Source organism: Bufo gargarizans, chromosome 4 (genome assembly GCF_014858855.1).
Source record: "Bufo gargarizans isolate SCDJY-AF-19 chromosome 4, ASM1485885v1, whole genome shotgun sequence".
NCBI classification, from domain to species: Eukaryota; Metazoa; Chordata; class Amphibia; order Anura; family Bufonidae; genus Bufo; species Bufo gargarizans.
In genome coordinates, this window is record NC_058083.1 from 185,085,575 (window position 1) to 185,105,093 (window position 19,519).

Consider the following 19,519-nt stretch of genomic DNA (forward strand, 5'->3'; position numbering starts at 1 on the left):
TTTCACTGGTGGCAGTGGACGGATGTGCTCCCTCCTTTCCCACTGTGCGGCCCCTTATGAGAACACGGCGCATGCTGGCCTTTGGGCATTAGCACAGCTTAGTATCGGGGAAAAAAAGTCGATCCCAGTATCGTATCAAACCGGGTATCAATCATCTTCTCTCATATCCTAAATGCCACACACAGTCACATGACCCGTATTACCCAATAGAAGCTCGCAGGTAGGGCTGAAACGATTACTCGATTCAATCGAGTAATTCGACAATAAAGTCCTAGATGCATATTTTTTGTATTGAAGATTCGTTTGTGTCACGTGACCACAGAGCTTGCTATTACTCCGTGGTCTCCCGCTGGCCAGCAATATTCACCTTTTCAGCTGGGGGCCTTCGGACACGCCACAGCACGTCCATGGTCCCACGCTGCACTGACCTCCTGACGTACGTACGCACGCCGTGACCTAACGCGCTATGTGATGTCAGACGCAGAGCGGAATGATGGAGTGTCGGCAGCGCCCCTGCTGGAAAGGCAAGGTAGTGCGACTAAGGCCAGGGGCCCGGAGTGCACAGCATCATATTAGATTACTCGATTAATCGCAAAAATAATTGCTAGAATACTCAATTACTAAAATAATCGTTTACTGCAGCCCTACTTGCAGGTCCTTCAGTCTCGACATACACAGTTACACCAGGTTTCCACAACTCCGCCATTTTTCTTCACTGTTATAGGTTACTGTTAAACGGGTGGGGCGCTGTGGAGGTCACGGTTAAGGGAGCTGGCGGCTCTAGAGGTCAATGACAAGTGGGCGGGTGCGGTGAAGGTCTCCAAGCAAAACACTTGCAGAGGATAACATTGCCTTCCCTGGCTTGCCTTCTTCCAGTTGTGCATTCTGGTGTCATCTCTTCTGTAAACAAGTGAAGCACATGTACACTGCCATTCACATTATGTAAGAGAACGCGATTCATTCGACTAGGCCACCTTCTTCAAATGTGCTTGGTCCCAATATGATGTCCATTTGGACACTTTAAGCAGTGGACAGAGGTCAGCATTAGGGCTGGCGCCACCAATGAAGGTTAACATTTAATAAAAATACAGGTGCCGGCAGCAGAATCACATAGCCGCAATCAGCGGCAGTTAACCCCTCAGGTGCAGCACCTAAGGGGTTAACTGCCGCTGATCGCAGCTCCCAGCTAAGCGATTCTGCTGCCGGCACCCACCTCCTGTACTAAAGGTTAATTATCATTGGTGGCGCAGTGCGCCCGCCCCTCCCCAGTGTTAAAAACATTGGTGGCGCAGTGCACCACCCCAGTATTAAAGTCATTGGTGGCAGTGGCCACAGGGTCCCCTCCCGTTCTCCTCATTGGTGGCCATGGCAGCTTCTGATCAGAGCCCCAGCAGTGTAATCTTGGGGCTCCGATCGGTTACCATGACAGCCAGGACGCTACTGAAGCCCTGGCTGCCAGACATCACATATTGCCATGTCCGAAAAGTGCAAACTTAAAATATAAAAAATATAAAAATAAAATCTATGCGGTGAACACTGGAACAGAAAAATAAAACTGTGCAATTCGCCATTTATTTTTTAAACGCGGAATGCACATGGCTTTTTGGGCGTTTTTTTTTTTCCGTGTGGTACCGAGTATTGCAATACTTTTTTATGGTATTGAAATTGAATCAAAATTTTGGTATCGCAACAACCCTAGTCAGCATGGACAATCTGGTTCTACAGCTCATATGCAGCAAGCTGTGATGCACTGTGTGTTCTGACACCTTTCTCTCATTTCTGCCAGAGTAGCCCACAGGCATCAATCAGCGTTGGTGCCCATGACTGGTACCCATTCACTGGTTGTCCTTCCTTGGACCAATTTTAGTACTAACCACTGCATACTGGGAACAAAGTAAGGGCTCATGCACATGACCATATGTATTTTGCGGTCCACAAAAAAAATACAGATCATGTCCGTGTGCATTATGTATTTTGCAGAACGGAACAGCTTGGCCCCTAATAGAACAGTACTATCCTTATCAGTTACGCGGACAATAATAGGACATGTTCTATCCCTTTGCGGAATGACATACGGAAACAGGACGGACACGATAAAAAATAAAAACTGTTTGTGTGCATGAGTACTAAGGCTGAGACATACGAGCCCATCCAGCTCAGCTTATTATTCTGCAGGGTGGATCCAGAGGAAAGAAAAAACTATGGGGCAGAAGCCAAATTTTCCTCATCTGAGGGAAGCAAAATCTAATATCTATAACCTGTAATGTTCTTACTCTCAAGAAATGCATCCAGGACCATTTTGAGGCGGGTTTACACAGCCCAAATTTTCAGGCCGATTAATCGGGAATGTTACTAAGAAACGCTCTTCTAGTTAATCGGCCTGTGTAAAGGGGCTGACAATCACCCAATGAACGAGCAAAACGCCCCTTCAAAGGGGGACGTAATCAAGGATACATTAATTCATGGTTGCTGGGCAGCAGTTTGTATGAAGGTGATCGCCATATAAATGCAGCGCAGCTAATTACCTGCACTGACAAAAGTAGACAGTAATCAGGTAGGACAGTCCCTTCCCCATGATTGCCTGCGCCATCATGCGGAATAAGTGCACCATTAGTGAGGTCACCATCACCACCTCCTCAGGCAGAGAGTCCCACAGTCTCACTGCTCTTACCGCAAGGCCGAATGCACACAGCCGTGAGCGGTCCGTGGAACAGCGGCCTGGATTCCTGCTGAGTGCAGGAGCGCACGGCGTCATTGGTTGCTATGACGCCGTGCGCTCCCTGCTGCCGCCACAGTACAGTAATACACTGGTATGATCTGCCTGCCAGTTTGCGTCCAGATTGCCGGATCTGGCAGGCAGTTCCGATGACGGAAATGCCTGCCGGAATCCTCTGCCGCAAGTGTGAAAGTACCCCAAGTCCTTTTCTACGTCAGTTCTAACCAGGGCTCTCATTTAGTATGTACACTATATGGAGATAAGAATTGGGACACAGAAGGTTTGGTGCTTCAGTCCCATTGCCACAGGTGTATAAAATCCAGCCCCTAACAATGCAGGCTCCATTAATTCTCACTGGATTCCAGCGTAGTCCTGTAATAAGATGCCACCATTGCAACAAGTCAGTTTATGAAATCTCTTCCCTCCACCATCAAGTGTGAGTGGTATCATTACAATGTGGAAGTGTTTAGAAACCACAGCAGCTCAGCCATGACGTGGAGACCACAGAGTTACAGAGAGGGTCTCCGAGTGCTGAGGCAGAGGTTTGTAACTTCTATGCCCTGACTGAAGAACTGCAGAACTACAAACCTATGCCGGCATTAAAGAGATCTGTACATCAGACAATGGTGAATATGCCATCAATGTCAGATAGAGACAGGTGATTTCTGAGACCTGCTCCCCTCCACCGCGCATGCGCCGCCAGCTCTCCATTCACTGCTACGGGACTGTCAGAAATAGCCAAGCAATAGCCAGTGTTCAGAACTCCCATAGAGGTGAATGGATGGCGGCCGAGCCTCTGCAGTGCACCTTCAGTTTAGGGGGCCCATCCTGGAGTTAGGAACAGGTTCCTAGAGGGGAGACCTGCACCTTTTTATCTTTGCAACATGCCATTGATGTCCGAGATGGGAATACCCCTTTAAAGGGGTTCTACAGTTATTTTAAACTGATGATCTATCCTCTGGACCCCCGCCGATCAGCTGTTTGAGAAGGCAGCAGAGCCACGGCCTAACCCACTGACTACAGCGGGAATAGCCAATCATTTAATGTGTATGCGGGTCCCTGGAACGGCATATGTTTGGGGAAAAAGAAGGATCGGGCTTGCTGAGCATGCATGTGTACAGAGGGTGGTGGTCGGAAGGGATAGCTGTAGGGCCAGAGGTCTAGGTTGAGAAAAATATCTGCCCCCCATGATCGTCGCATTCAGATGTGAATGACACTTGCTGCTCTTCTGGTAAGTTTTATGGACGGTATAAAGGTGGAGGCAGTACGTCAGCTTCTATTGGCTTCTATGTGCAGGCTACACTCCACTATATCTGCTGATCGTCAAGTCCAACCTCCGCAAACAGATTCAGACCCAATGGAATTCAACCCCTTTAAGGTTATGCAGACACAGCAGGTTCTGCAACCAAAATTCAGATGGCCACCGCATGTGGCACACTTCCCATTGTTTTCAACGATAGACCGGACCACGGCAGTTTGAAGCTGCGACTGTGGCAAAAAAGGACACGTTGGTGTGATGACCGGACTGATGCTGCGGCGGGTTTCCGTTTGTAGTTTAGCACCATTCAACGGGGCTAAATTGTGAGTTCACAGCAATCGAATGGGAAAAACTGGTGCCGAATACAGAGAGGGAAAACCTACAGTGTGAACAGGGGTTTTCTAGTACTTAGATACTCAAGAGAGGTCATCAACATCAGATGGGTGTGGTTCCGATACCTGTCGTCCCCCCGACCAAAAACTGTACAGAGGATGGACGGCTCGGTTCACCGCCGGTGTACTGCAGCCAGAATGGCAGCGGGCATGGCTGCTGCACAGCGATTTTGGCTCTGGGAAAAGCCATCCAGTTTAGGTCAACAATCACTGACCTGTGAATTATTCACACATCAGTTTTCGGTCAGTGATTTCCATCAGTGATTTTGAGTCAAACCAAGCTCCAAATACAGAACAGGAGCAGACATTTCCTTTATGTCCGTGGAGGCTCCGATCCTGGTTTTGGCTCCCAATCACTGATGTGTGAATGAGGCTTTAGGCCTAATATCCAGGGCCAAGTGATCAGATGACAAGAATGCAAATAACCAGAGAAAGCTCCATACAGGCACCAGGCTCCCCCTATGGAAAGTGGATAACGGGTTACACCAGGAATAGCGCTTTATACTATTTTCACGGCACAGCTCTCCGGCAGAGAACAGTCTGCCGCCGTTCTCTGGATCTGGCACTGCCGAACGTTACTGGAATGTCCACCCCATGGGGTCAAGCAGAGATCCGGATGCGCTGCTACCCGGCAAGTATGCTGTGATTCTGCCAAATACCGCTGCACCATTCCCAGCACTGTATGCCGTACCAGCCTGCCAGGAGCTGTGCCGCACATGTGAACGCAGCCTTAAAGGACGCTGGGAGAGATCAGGTCTCAGTCTGCAGAATTGTGATCGCTGCTCTGGACTATAGTATAACTATAATAATATAAGACAGTTTTACTGGCCATATACTAGAAATGGTAGATGGCTGAGAGATTTACACTATCCCTGATGACCACTGACACCTTACAGCAGGGAGTGCCACAGATGTCGAGCTATGGCAGATACCGGTGGAGAGGTTACGGTAGATATTTCTGGTTATCGTATGGTAAAGTCGTGACACCAAAGAACGCCCAGACTAGGCCGCAGATCATGGCAGGTTTCATTCACTAGTGTTATTTTACCTTTCGCCAATCTTCACAGACCAACCGTGTAAGACCTGTCATTCAGAAACTGGCGGCCCTCTACGTTATGGCAGACTTACCTCACAGGTTGGTAGTGCCATGCGTTAAAGTTTTAAAACTTTATTCCGGACAGGTCACCTGTATTGGTGCCCCTAGGGGATCCAATAAACAGTGACTTGGCCCGGCGTACAAGGAGTATCACAAACCCCAGGGACATCAGGTTACTTTTTTTGTTTATCAGCGACACAGAGGGCACATAAAACCTGCCATACAGTCCACAGCGGCGAGGAATGTGCCGCCATGTACTGGGCTATGGCCTGAGCTGGTGTATCATTAACTTGTACCACACCTGATCATTAGTGATTCAACAGGAAGCTGGAAATGAATGTATGACAGGACAAGGGGCCCAAACCCTCTGACCCCTGGAAACCTGTCACAGAGCTCACAGAGGGGGCACCCCCTGCTGCACAAGCCCCAGCTACAGAGGACACGGCATGGAGGGATTACACCGGTCTCCCTGACACCTCCAGGCCCGGCCAGGATTAGCATTACTCAGCACAGGCTAACCCAGCCCAGGCCGCCACACATGACACACACAGCGCGGCCGGCTACCTGTGATCCGGAGAGCGGATGAGGCAGCCCCCCGGCTTCGTGCTCCCACCACCGCTGTGGAGTCCCTGTCGCCGGAAGTCCGCTCTAGGAAGTGTCCGCCGTCCTGAAGAAGAAATAAGGCGTTGCCCGGAATCAGTCCGACGAGTTTACCTTTCGAGGGGGCGTGGCTACACCATACATAGGCAACGCACATAGGCCTGCTGGGAGCGGTAGTTTTACCCGCACTTGACTGCAAGGACCACACTTAGGCGTGTAAACTACATTTCCCGAAACGCTTTGCGAAGACGAAGCGGTTCATAACAAACGTGCTGCTTGTCAAATAGAGAGCGGAAGTTTAAGAAACAGAACGGCGGTATTGGCCAATCAGAGGCCCGGAGGGGGAGGAGGTCGCTACGTGATTGGCTGTTAGATGACAACATGTGGGCTCTACGGGAGAAAGCGGTGGTGGAGCATAGAGGGGGATAGTACAGTCAGCTGGAGGAGGAGGCGGCAGAGCATCAGCAGCATCACACGCTGGAGGAGGAGGCAGAGCATCAGCAGCATCACACGGAGCTGAGGTGAGCTCTGCCGCTGTGCCTGCTCCTGTATTGTGGTATTTACCCCCCTGCCGCTGTGCCTGCTCCTGTATTGTGGTATTTACCCCCCCTGCCGCTGTGCATGCTCCTGTATTGTGGTATTTACCCCCCCCCCCTGCCGCTGTGCCTGCTCCTGTATTGTGTTGTTTACCCCCCCTGCCGCTGTGCATGCTCCTGTATTGTGGTATTTACCCCCCTGCCGCTGTGCCTGCTCCTGTATTGTGGTATTTACCCCCCTGCCGCTGTGCCTGCTCCTGTATTGTGGTATTTACCCCCCTGCCGCTGTGCCTGCTCCTGTATTGTGGTATTTACCCCCCTGCCGCTGTGCCTGCTCCTGTATTGTGGTATTTACCCCCCTGCCGCTGTGCCTGCTCCTGTATTGTGGTATTTACCCCCTGCCGCTGTGCCTGCTCCTGTATTGTGGTATTTACCCCCTGCCGCTGTGCCTGCTCCTGTATTGTGGTATTTACCCCCTGCCGCTGTACATGCTCCTGTATTGTGGTATTTACCCCCCCCTGCCGCTGTGCGTGCTCCTGTATTGTGGTATTTACCCCCCCTGCCGCTGTGCGTGCTCCTGTATTGTGGTATTTACCCCCCTGCCGCTGTGCCTGCTCCTGTATTGTGGTATTTACCCCCCTGCCGCTGTGCCTGCTCCTGTATTGTGGTATTTACCCCCCTGCCGCTGTGCCTGCTCCTGTATTGTGGTATTTACCCCCCTGCCGCTGTGCCTGCTCCTGTATTGTGGTATTTACCCCCCTGCCGCTGTGCATGCTCCTGTATTGTGGAATTTACCCCCCCCCCCCGCGCTGCTGTGCATGCTCTTGTATTGTGGTATTTACCCCCTGCTGCTGTGCCTGCTCCTGTATTGTGGTATTTACCCCCTGCTGCTGTGCCTGCTCCTGTATTGTGGTATTTACCCCCCCTGCCGCTGTGCCTGCTCCTGTATTGTGGTATTTACCCCCCTGCCGCTGTGCCTGCTCCTGTATTGTGGTTTTTTCCCCCCTGCCGCTGTGCCTGCTCCTGTATTGTGGTATTTACCCCCCCCCCCCCTGCCGCTGTGCATGCTCCTGTATTGTGGTATTTACCCCCCTGCCGCTGTGCCTGCTCCTGTATTGTGGTATTTACCCCCCTGCCGCTGTGCCTGCTCCTGTATTGTGGTATTTACCCCCCTGCCGCTGTGCCTGCTCCTGTATTGTGGTATTTACCCCCTGCTGCTGTGCCTGCTCCTGTATTGTGGTATTTACCCCCCCTGCTGCTGTGCCTGCTCCTGTATTGTGGTATTTACCCCCCTGCCGCTGTGCCTGCTCCTGTATTGTGGTACTTACCCCCCCTGCCGCTGTGCATGCTCCTGTATTGTGGTATTTACCCCCCCCCCCTGCAGCTGTGCCTGCTCCTGTATTGTGTTGTTTACCCCCCCTGCCGCTGTGCCTGCTCCTGTATTGTGGTGTTTACCCCCCCCTGCCGCTGTGCCTGCTCCTGTATTGTGGTGTTTACCCCCCCTGCCGCTGTGCCTGCTCCTGTATTGTGGTGTTTACCCCCCTGCCAATGTGCCTGCTCCTGTATTGTGGTATTTACCCCCCTGCCAATGTGCCTGCTCCTGTATTGTGGTATTTACCCCCCTGCCGCTGTGCCTGCTCCTGTATTGTGGTATTTACCCCCCTGCCGCTGTGCCTGCTCCTGTATTGTGGTATTTACCCCCCTGCCGCTGTGCCTGCTCCTGTATTGTGGTATTTACCCCCCTGCCGCTGTGCCTGCTCCTGTATTGTGGTATTTACCCCCCTGCCGCTGTGCCTGCTCCTGTATTGTGGTATTTACCCCCCTGCCGCTGTGCCTGCTCCTGTATTGTGGTATTTACCTCCCCTGCTGCTGCAGCCTCCTCGTCCTCCCAAACCAGTCCCTCTGCCTGTGGTCTCCATGGTAATAACAGATGGGGAGACACCAGACCCACATCATCACTATACCTCTGTTTCCTATGAAGGTCTCCTCATCTTGGGTGGAGGGTCATCACCACAGTGCCATGTGCTGGTGTGTGCCACTCTAGGGTTGGCATACTTCATATAACATGTTATTGTCATCTAGAAATCATGTCTGCTGTCCTTAGGCTGTGACCACAAATGGTATCACTGGCACCCTGGAAAATGTAGATGGGCATTTATTATTATTATTTTTATTATTATTATTATTATTATTATGTCATCGCCTGGCGCTCATCTAGCAGTTTTCACCTTGTCCCTAGTAGTAATGATGCGCCATTCCTGGGGCCCGGATAGAGCTGCAGTGGTTGCGTCAGTGTCATGGCGCTCTGTTTTTCCACGATAATGGCCATCGATGGCAGCAGCACAACCCTCTGATTCCTGTGCCCACCAGTAATGATGCCTCACCCCCATTGAAGCTCCAACAGGGGAAGGTGCGGCATTGACTATGATAACCGCGCTTCCTCCTTCCAATGAGGGAGAACTTGATTTCCTTGAACGTTGTCTTTGTGATCTGCATATCCCAATGCCAAGTCCAGCACGGACATCTTATTTCTAGTAGCATAAGTATATACAGCGCTTGATGTCTGCCGGCAGATACGGGGACGTTATTGAAGGCAGCGCTTTTATGGGACTTGTGGCCCTCCAGGTGTTGTCCCGTTTCTGCCAGGACTTGATGAGTACGACAGCTTAGGACCTACACATTGCAGATCTGTAATATACAGCATAATAAAACACTAAGGCACCCGCCGTACGTTTTATGGCGGCTGCAGGTGCCGTCTGTAGGAGGCTGATTTACATGTGTTTGAATACAAAGTAATTAGAAAATACCCACCATTTTTTCATTTGTTGCCATTGCTCAGAATATCACAAAATTGGAAAAAGACGGAGTGGAAACAATAACATTGTATGGTAAAACTATGCGCGTGTCACGTGACTGTTCACACTGAGGTTTTTGAGGTGGATTTTCCTGCAGTTTTTTCAGACGAGGGCATAAGTGGATCAGAATCGGAAATATAAAGGACGGCTGGATCCACTTCTGGCTTTGGCTGAAAAAAAATATAAATAAACTGCAGGAAAAATCTGCCTAAAAACCTGTGTGTGGCCTTGGGGCAGGTTCACATGGAGGTTTTCAGCCAAAGCCAGAAGTGGATCCAGCAGGAATCGGTCCGTCCTTTTAGATTTGATTCCTTTCCAATACACTTCTGCCTCAAAACCTCCTCCAAAAATCTGTGTGAACCTGCCCTAAGAAGTGAGAGCTGCAGCTGCGCGTGTGGCCCTGGGCTCCAACTCCCTGAACTTACAGAACGACAATCCAATAGAAAGAACTGAAGAAACTCGCCTTCTGATTCTATCCAAATCCTCTAGGACGACCCTGCCTTTGCAGTTACGTCCCTGTCACTTTTTCACTGCTGGAGGCGCAGGAATAATAAACGATGGCAGAAGAATGCAGATAACCTGGCGTGTGACCAGGAATTAATGCTGCAGCGACGGAGGAATTTAGCATTTACTGATGCTTTCCCTGTTTGTAGCGCGGTCCTGTCATATCTAATAAGGATAATGCTGCTCTGAAGTGGCAGAGTAACGCTGCGCTTCCGAAGCCAGCGCTGGGGATGTCGGACGAGCGACAGCTTCCCCGTTGTCACACTTCTTCTGTTCTTGTTGCTCCCAATTTCCTCCCTATTTACTGACGGCATTAAAAATGCATTTGCACCTATACCAAGTTCCAGTGTTGATTTTTCCAGTTGCTCATAGGTCGGTGGCTGTAAGCCAAAACACAGAAGAGCCACAGATTGGACCAAAACAATATCCGATCTATACCCCAACCATGGGATGATTACTTACACAAGTAATTATTTTAAGCCTATGGCAACCGTCATAATAATATACACAACCTACACAGAGAATGCCAGACCGCTTATACTGATTTAATACTTTATTACAAAAAATCACACGTATGTTACAGACATCATTAAAAGAGAATGGTGCAGGAGATAAAAAACGGCCTCACTGGAGGAAACATACAGTGGATATAGTGCATCAGTTCATCATGATTATATCATTTAATAAAGTGCAAATGCAAGCAATTCATCAATAAAGAAACATCGGACATTTACCCATACTGTGTCTCCTCCAGGATGGCGCCAACCCCAACGCGCGTTTTGGCGTACCTTCGTCTGGGTGTACATACAAATTTTGTATGCAGAACATCTGCATGAGATCAGCACAAAAACCATACATAAAACCGCACTATTTAGAGTTTTTTTTTTTTTTTTTTTTGGTGCAGATGTTTGTGCGGTTTTCTGTTGTAATTGCACTGCTGATGTTAGGAGGCGAGCAGATACAGTTAAAAGAAGGCAGCGTACGTATACGAGCACGGCTGATCAGCGGGAATGGCGCATGTCGGACCTCTCCAACGATCTGATATTGACCTATTCTGAGTAGGGTTGTTGCGGGTATCGAAATATCGATACTGGGATTTTACATGTATCAATACTAGGCTGCTCTACTGTGCAGCTTAGCATCAGAGAACATGGAGCGCGCTGCTGCCAATAAAAGTTAACGTTTAATACAAATGCAGGTGCCGGTAGCAGAATCGCATAGCCACGATCAGCGGCAGTTAACCCCTCAGGTTCGGCAATTGCCGCTGATCACAGCTCCCAGCTATGTGATTCTGCTGCCGGCACCCACCTCCTGTATTAAAGGTTAATTATCATTGGTGGTGCAGTGCACCACCCCAGTATTAAAATCATTGGTAGCAGTGGCCACAGGGTCCCCTCCCCTTCTCCTCATTGGTGGCAGTGGCAGCTTCTGACCAGAGCCCCAGCAGTGTAATCCTGGGGCTCCGATCGGTTACCATGGAAGCCAGGACGCTATTGAAGTGTGAGGTCCTAGTCACCCTAATGGAGGTCTATCAGGGTGAATAGGACAATGGATTCAAAGATCCCAGGTTCTAGCCCCTAAGGGGGAAAATAGTTATTCAATAAAAAGTAAAAAAAAAGTATAAATTACCCCCTTTCCCAATTTTACATAAAAAATATACAATAAATAAATAAACATATATCGCTACGTCCAAAAAGTCCTAACTATTAAAATATAAAAAAAATCTTTGCGGGAACAGAAACAAAAATAAATGAAGACTGCACGATTCGCCATTCTTTTAGATGTGGAATGCACCCGGCTTTTTGGGTGTTTTTTTTTTTTTTTTTTTTCGCATTGTATCGAAATCGAATCAAAATTTTGATATCACAACAACCCTAAGGCCTCATGCACACAACCGTTTTTTTTAAGGTCCGCAAAAACGGGGTCCGTAGGTCCGTGATCTGTGACCGTTTTTTCGTCCGTGGGTCTTCCTTGATTTTTGGAGGATCCACGGACATGAGAAATGGAAAAAAAAAATCAAAGTCAAGTTTGCCATTGAAATGATAGGAAAAAACGGACACGGATCACGGACACGGATGACAATCTTGTGTGCATCCGTGTTTTTTCACAGACCCATTGACTTGAATAGGTCCGTGAACCGTTGGCCGTGAAAAAAAATAGGACAGGTCCTATTTTTTTCACGGCCAGGAAACACGGATCACGGATGCGGCTGCCAAACGGTGCATTTTCCGATTTTTCCACGGACCTATTGAAAGTCAATGGGTCAGCGGAAAAAAAACGGAAAACCGCACAACGGCCACAGATGCACACAACGGTCGTGTGCATGAGGCCTAATTCTGAGAATAGGTTATTAATGTGAAAGAAAAAATCAACCTGCAATCATGATGCTTGATTCTAGGTCTTGTATCTAGTAATAAATATCAGTCATGGCGTAAGTTGCCAGGGCCGGGATAAGTGCTATGTGTGTGCCCTAAGGGATGGTTTTAGAATGCACCCTGCTACCCCTAGGCCTCGTTCACATTTCCGTTTTTATGGAGGTGTTCTATTGCGTTTTCTGCAGACGGCACATGTACCCTTTGATTTTCGTTTGTGTTTTGTGACCGTGGGTCAGTGAGAAAACCACAGGTGTTTGCGCTGTTTTGGTCTATGATGCGGACCAGATGTGCGCATTGAAGTCTATGGGGCTATGAAAAGCCTTAGGGATACCTGCACAGAAAACCTGCATGAAATCTGCACCAAAACTGCACAATTTATCCTATTTTTTTGTTGCAGATTAAAAAAAAAAATCTGTTTATGTAAACAATCTCTCTGAAGTCTATGGGAAACCAGCTCTAGAGACGGTGCGAAACCGCACAAACAATTGACATGCTGCGGATTTTAAAATCCACACAACAGGTCAATTTTAAAATGGAAGAAAAAGGCAAAGTGTACATGAGATTTGTCAAATTTCATTCACTTTGCTGGTACTTTATTACACAGTTTTTTCCGCAGAAAAAACGCATGATGTGCAGGTAGCCTTAGGCCTCTTTCACACGAGCGAGTTTTCCGCACGGATGCAATGCATTAGGTGAATGCACTGAATCCGGACCCATTCATTTCTATAGGGCTGTGCACATGAGCGGTGATTTTTCACGCATCACTTGTGCATTGCGTGAAAATCGCAGCATGCTCTACATTGTGCGTTTTTCACGCAATGCAGACCCCATAGAAGTGAATGGGGCTGCGTGAAAATCGCAAGCATCCGCAAGCAAGTGCAGATGCGGTGCGATTTTCAAGCATGGTTGCTAAGGAGACGATCGGCATGGGGACCCGATCATTATTATTTTCCCTTATAACATAAGGGAAAATAATGGCTCTCTTAATACAGAATGCATAGTAAATTAGGGACAACTGGTATTGGGGGGTGCATTCTGTGTTGATGTCACTCTCCACCCCCAAAATAGCAGTACATGAGGAAGCTGACCTGAAATATGAAGTTCTCCTACCCCTATAAATCACCCCCATGGACCGTGACTGCAGTCATTACCTGAAGGAGTAGTGAAGTAGCCAGGGGTTATGCTAGCAGTCAGTAGTGGGCTGTCGCTCACAAAGGGCGACGCAGCTGAAAACGCCATCCGTGTAAACCATCAGTCTACCGGAGCCCAGTACACACGATATATACAGATATACACGTCATGTATGTACACAGTGACATCTCTATTTATATGCGTATCACATCACAGGGGGACACTGGAGTGAAGACACATGCGTTGGTGACACATATTAATGTTTGTACAAAGTCTTGGTAAAGTTGCAGCAGATGGCGGCAGGATCACTTACTGCTTTATATGTTGGCTGCCCCATGGGTCAGAGAAAAGTCTATTTGTTAGGTCCCACCGAGTTCTAGTCCTATGTCACTCAAACTACTGCACTGACCAGAGGCGGACGAGCAGAGCAAGGTGAGAGGCGGCGGCTGCGAAGCACCAGACTTGTGCGGCAGTATATGACAGGTTCAGCCCTCCGCGTGCAAGTAGTAATGCAGGAGGCAGAGGCCAGTGACCGGGGAACGTAAGCAGGTGGAATTGGACATTTTAGAAGTAGGTCAGCACACATGCGACCACTCCTAGGACGTCATTTAATACTGCGGTTTTTCGGAAACTGTGATATCGCCGTGTTTTAATATTGTGGATACCGGTATATCGCTCAACCCTAATTCAGTGCGGGTGCAATGCATTCACCTCACGCATTGCACCCGCGCGGAAAACTCGCCCGTGTGAAAGGGGCCTTAGAGTGCAGCCACACGTCGCGGCTGTGCTGTGTTTTGGAAACACGTGCGGTTTTTGGAACAATAGACCTGCATTTATATGGGTTTTTTTTTCCAGTAAAGGGAAGACACACGGCAGACAAAGGCTACTTTCACACCTGCGTTCAGGTGTCCGCTCGTGAGCTCCGTTTGAAGGGGCTCACGAGCGGCCCTGAACGCAGCCGTCTGGCCCTAATGCATTCTCAGTGGAGGCGGATCCACTGAGAATGCATCCGCCTGCCAGCGCTCAGCCTCCGTTCCGCTCAGTGAGCGGACACCTGAACGCTGCAAGCAGCATTCGGGTGTCCGCCTGGCTGTGCGGAGGCGAGCGGATCCGTTCCGACTTATAATGGAAGTCAATGGGGACGGATCCGCTTGAAGATGACACCATATGGCTCAATCTTCAAGCGGATCCGTCCCCCATTGACTTTCAATGTAAAGTCTGAACGGATCCGCTCAGGCTACTTTCACACTTAGAAAATTTTTCTAAGTTACAATGCAGACGGATCCGTTCTGAACGGAGCCACCGTCTGCATTAATATGAGCGGATCCGTTCAGAACGGATCCGATCGAACGCAGGTGTGAAAGTAGCCTTACAGGACATTAATGTAACTCGATTTTGTAGTTAATGTAATTCACATTTGCTGGAAGGAATCTCCGCATAAACTCAGATATGTTGATGCAAAAACTGCATGTGTGTTTTTTTTTTTTTTTTGCCACACTCAAAACACAGCACAGCCGCCACGTGTGACAACCCCCTCAGTCCCTTAAAGGGAACCTGTCAGGTTAAATATGGTGTCTGAGCTGAAGGCAGCATGTTCTAGAGCAGGATAAGCTGAGCAGATTGATATATAGCTTTGTGGGAAAGGATTCAGTAAAACTTGTAATTTATACATTTATATTCCTGCTCATTCTGGGTTTTGAAGTCAAGGAGGCGGTTCTATTCAGTGATCGACAGCAGGCATGTCCCTTCTCAGGGCGCTCCGCAATCTACAGCACCGCTTCCCACTGAGATACATCATCACCTTTGTGCTGCCCATACTAACGGCAGCATAAAGTAGAGACCGGTGACCTGATTTCAGCAGTCTGTCATTTATAAATAAAGTAAGTGGTTGCCGAGAACCCACATCACAATCATTGCAGACTGGGCCTGGAAAAGAGTCCCGGCCACCTGAGAAGAGTCCTGGTTATTCATGGATCCCTGCCCTCCTGCCCACCTGCTGATGACTGACCGTCTTCTACCTAGTTTTCTCCCTTTCTGTCTAGGAGAGAACTGCCAATCATCAGCAGATGGGCGAGAGAGCAGGAGATTATGGATAACCAGGACTCTTCTCAGGTAGATGAGACTCTTTCCAAGGCCCGGGCTGTAATGATTATGATGCTGGTTCTCAGCAACCACTTACTATTAGCTCCTGAGTGACACACCGCTGACATCAGCATTTCTGTCACCATTGTATGCTGCCCTCAGTGATGTCAGAATAAAGCTGATGAAAGGTTCCCTTTAATTAGCAGTACTATAAATTTATGAACTATAACAGTTAGAAAACGGCAGTGTTACTGGGTATTGTAAAGGGAGTAACATTGCTAGACAAAAGTATTATGTTTAACCTTTTCCTGACCTGCATCGTTCATGTATGGCACAATGAGAAGTGAGTTTGTGTGCATGAGCCCTTAATCTCTTGAGGATCTGTTCCATTTCTGAGGGGTAGGTCTTGTACAGGGGGTGTGGATTAACAACCTTTATGTCCTACCCCAGACAGGGCAGAGAGGGGGGAGGCTCCTACTGCAGACAGGGCAGAGGGGGGGGGGGAGGCTCCTACCCCAGACAGGGCAGAGGGGGGGGGGGGAGGCGCCTACCGCAGACAGGGCAGAGAGGGGGGGAGGCTCCTACCGCAGACAGGGCAGAGAGGGGGGGGAGGCTCCTACCCCAGACAGGGCAGAGAGGGGGGGGAGGCTCCTACCCCAGACAGGGCAGAGAGGGGGGGGGAGGCTCCTACCCCAGACAGGGCAGAGAGGGGGGGGGGGAGGCTCCTACCCCAGACAGGGCAGAGAGGGGGGGGGGGGAGGCTCCTACCCCAGACAGGGCAGAGAGGGGGGGGGGAGGCTCCTACCCCAGACAGGGCAGAGAGGGGGGGGGGAGGCTCCTACCCCAGACAGGGCAGAGAGGGGGGGGGGGGGAGGCTCCTACCCCAGACAGGGCAGAGAGGGGGGGGGGGAGGCTCCTACCCCAGACAGGGCAGAGAGGGGGGGGGGGAGGCTCCTACCCCAGACAGGGCAGAGAGGGGGGGGGGGAGGCTCCTACCCCAGAGACAGGGCAGAGAGGGGGGGGGGAGGCTCCTACCCCAGACAGGGCAGAGAGGGGGGGAGGCTCCTACTGCAGCCATTTGTCTTACAACCAGACAGGATAGTGAGAAAAAAGGACCCCGAGAAGTCGTGGTTGTGGTATATGACTTGCGGACCCGTTCATACAGCCATCTGAATGGGCCCCACCTGTTCTGAAATTTTGCAGAACGGGTGCGACCCATTCATTTTAATGGGGCCGCAAAAGATATGGACACCGCCACGTGTGCAGCCGTCGTTCAGTTCCGCGGAAAGGATAGAGCATGTCCTATTCTTGTCCGCAATCGCGGACAGGAATATGCATTTTCTATTATGGTTGCGGCCATGTGCGGTCTGCAAATTGTGGAATGCACACGGCCGGAATGAGCCCGTGGGGCAGATTCTCAATGAGTTTTTTTGGGGGGATATTTGGAGGCAGATTTTGCTGCAGGTTTTTCAGCCAAAGCCAGAAGTGGCTCCAGCAGGAAGGAGAAGTATATTAGTTCAGGCCTTATTGACGCTGGCGTTTCTACTTGGTTATTTAGTAATATCAGTGCTTGTGATGTATTAAAGAATAACAGATCTTCCACCAAGAAGTCCGGAAAAGCGGACTAAAACCCCTAGGGGGCTGCAGTGTTTGCCACAGAAGGCTTTCTCTGACTCAGATATAAAATAGAAATTTGAACAGTGTGATAAAATAATGCAATTTTGGAGGAACCGCTCTTCAAGATGAAAACTGTCATCTTCTGTGTGCATCTCCTGAGTGTAATGTACACTTTGAATGGCCTCTCGGTAAATAATCCTATACATTTAGACCTGCCGGTTCAGTCCTCTTTGTTCTCAGCGATTACTTCTGGCAGAGACGGTTAGCTTTTCAGAGAGTAAACATTGCAAAATTCTATAGACAAATAAAGAATAATGAAGTCCTAATCTGCCGGGCACTAATGCTGGCACACACGAGATGTTTGCTAAAACACTCACCACTCTGAAATGGCCCCATCTGCTGCGTCAGTTCAAAGGGAAGTCAAATGGAAAGATTACAGCTGTGCCAGACCTAGTTCACCGTGCTGATGGATGACGGCTGCCCGCCGCCGAATTCTCTACCTGGCCCTTGAAATGTCGAAGGGAATGTGAACTGACATGATGCCAAGGTGATAAGTGCACCCTGTTTTTGTCTGGATGACATGAAGAAGCTAAACGTACTTTATTTTTATAACTCTTAGGCCAATTTCACATGGGCGTCATGTGTGAGGGCCGGATAGGAATGCGGGTGCGTCGCGGGGAAATCGTACGATTTTTGCCTGCGAGTGGGCTTTTTTTATGCGATTGCGTTGTGTTCTTCAGTTTTTTTCCACACGAGTGCAATGCATTTTTCACGCGCGTGAGAAAAAACTGAATGTTGTACCCAGACCCAAACCCGCACTTCTTCACTGAAGTTCGGGTTTGGGTTAGGTATTCTGTAGATTTTAATATTTTCCCTTATAACATGGTTATAAGGGAAAATAATACAGAATGCTAAGTAAATTGGGGATGGAGGGGTTAAAAAAAAAAAAAAATCTCTCCTCATCCACTTGTTCGCGCAGCCCGGCTTGTCTTCTTTCTTCTTTGGGAACCTGGGAGAAAAGGACCTTTGGTGACATCACTGTGCTCATTTCTTGGTCCATCACCATGGTGATGGATCATGTGATGGACCATGTGATGAGCGCAGTGACGTCACCAAAGGTCCTTTTCTCCCAGGTTCTCAAAGAAGAAGAAGAAAGAAGAGAAGCCGGGCTGCGCGAACAAGTGGATGAGGTGAGTTTAAATATATATATATTTTTTTTTAACCCCTCCATCCCTAATTTACTTAGCATTCTGTATTAAGAATGCTATTATTTTTCCATATAACCATATTATAAGGGAAAATAATAAAGATCGGGTCCCCATCCTGATCGTCACCTAGCAACCATGCATGAAAATCGCACCGCATCAGCACTGCGGATGCTTGCGATTTTTCACGCAGCCCCATTCACTTCTATGGGGTCTGCATTGAGTGAAAAACACACAATATAGAGCTTGCTGCGATTTTTCACACAATGCACAAGTGATGTGTGAAAATCACCGCTCATGTGCACAGCCCCATAGAAATGAATGGGTCTGGATTCAGTGCGGGTGCAATGCGTTCACCTCACGCATTGCACCCACGCGGAATTCTCGGCCATGTGAAAGGAGCCTTAGGGTCCTTACACACATGAATTTGTCAGACTTTTTTTTTTTGCCTGACTAGGCAAAGTTTTTTTTTTTCTCTTTTTGGTGTGGCCTTTTTTACAGAATTTATGGCACAGAGTTTGGCTCATTTGTGAAAAAAAAAGGCATAAAAAAGTCACACACCACAAGTCTCCAACTTTTAGTGTGCAATTTGCTGTGATTTTATTTTCCGAAAAGGTACCAATGGGGTCATCGGCCCTGGCAGATTTATTATGATTTATGACCGTTTTCTGATGTAAGTAATTTAAATTTTAAGCCCGCTAACGATTGGTTTAGATTTAATTCTAGACACAGAGATCACCCCAGGGATGTGCTTATTTTATGACTAAACATGGTGGTATAGCCGTCTTGATAAATGACCCCCACTGTGGTGCCAGGCGCCAGCTCAAGCCTAATTGGGCTTTTTGGGACAGCTTTTCCAATAAGCTCAATTGAGTTATTTTAGCCTTAAATTGTATCCCCTTATGGGTATATGGTTCTTACATCGCTGTTTAGGGCCTCAACAGGGCATCCATCATAGGACCAGAGTTCCAGTCGGGGCCTGCTCCAAGGATGCATTTGTAGGGTGGACTAGGACAAGTAGGGACTTATCAGGGTCAGTGTATACACCATACCATTACCCTCCATTATTCCCTGACTTGACACTTCTCATTTGCTAGTCCATTACCAGTGCCCACGGTGACATTTTTTGCTTCTTCCTGGTATTCCTTCTTC

At 48.8% G+C, this 19,519-nt stretch overlaps 2 protein-coding genes across 2 annotated transcripts in view; one reads left to right on the forward strand and one right to left on the reverse strand.

Annotated features, from left to right (window-relative positions):
* The window catches only part of PDCD10 (programmed cell death 10), a 28,767-nt gene extending 22,584 nt beyond the window's left edge, over window positions 1-6,183 (reverse strand). Inside the window, exon 1 of the mRNA XM_044290155.1 lies at window positions 6,027-6,183. The gene's annotated coding sequence lies outside the window, so the exon portion shown is untranslated. The remainder of the gene's footprint in view (window positions 1-6,026) is intronic.
* Window positions 6,184-6,428: 245 nt separating this feature from the next.
* Window positions 6,429-19,519, forward strand: part of SERPINI1 (serpin family I member 1) — a 68,091-nt gene continuing 55,000 nt past the window's right edge. Inside the window, exon 1 of the mRNA XM_044290154.1 lies at window positions 6,429-6,583. The gene's annotated coding sequence lies outside the window, so the exon portion shown is untranslated. The remainder of the gene's footprint in view (window positions 6,584-19,519) is intronic.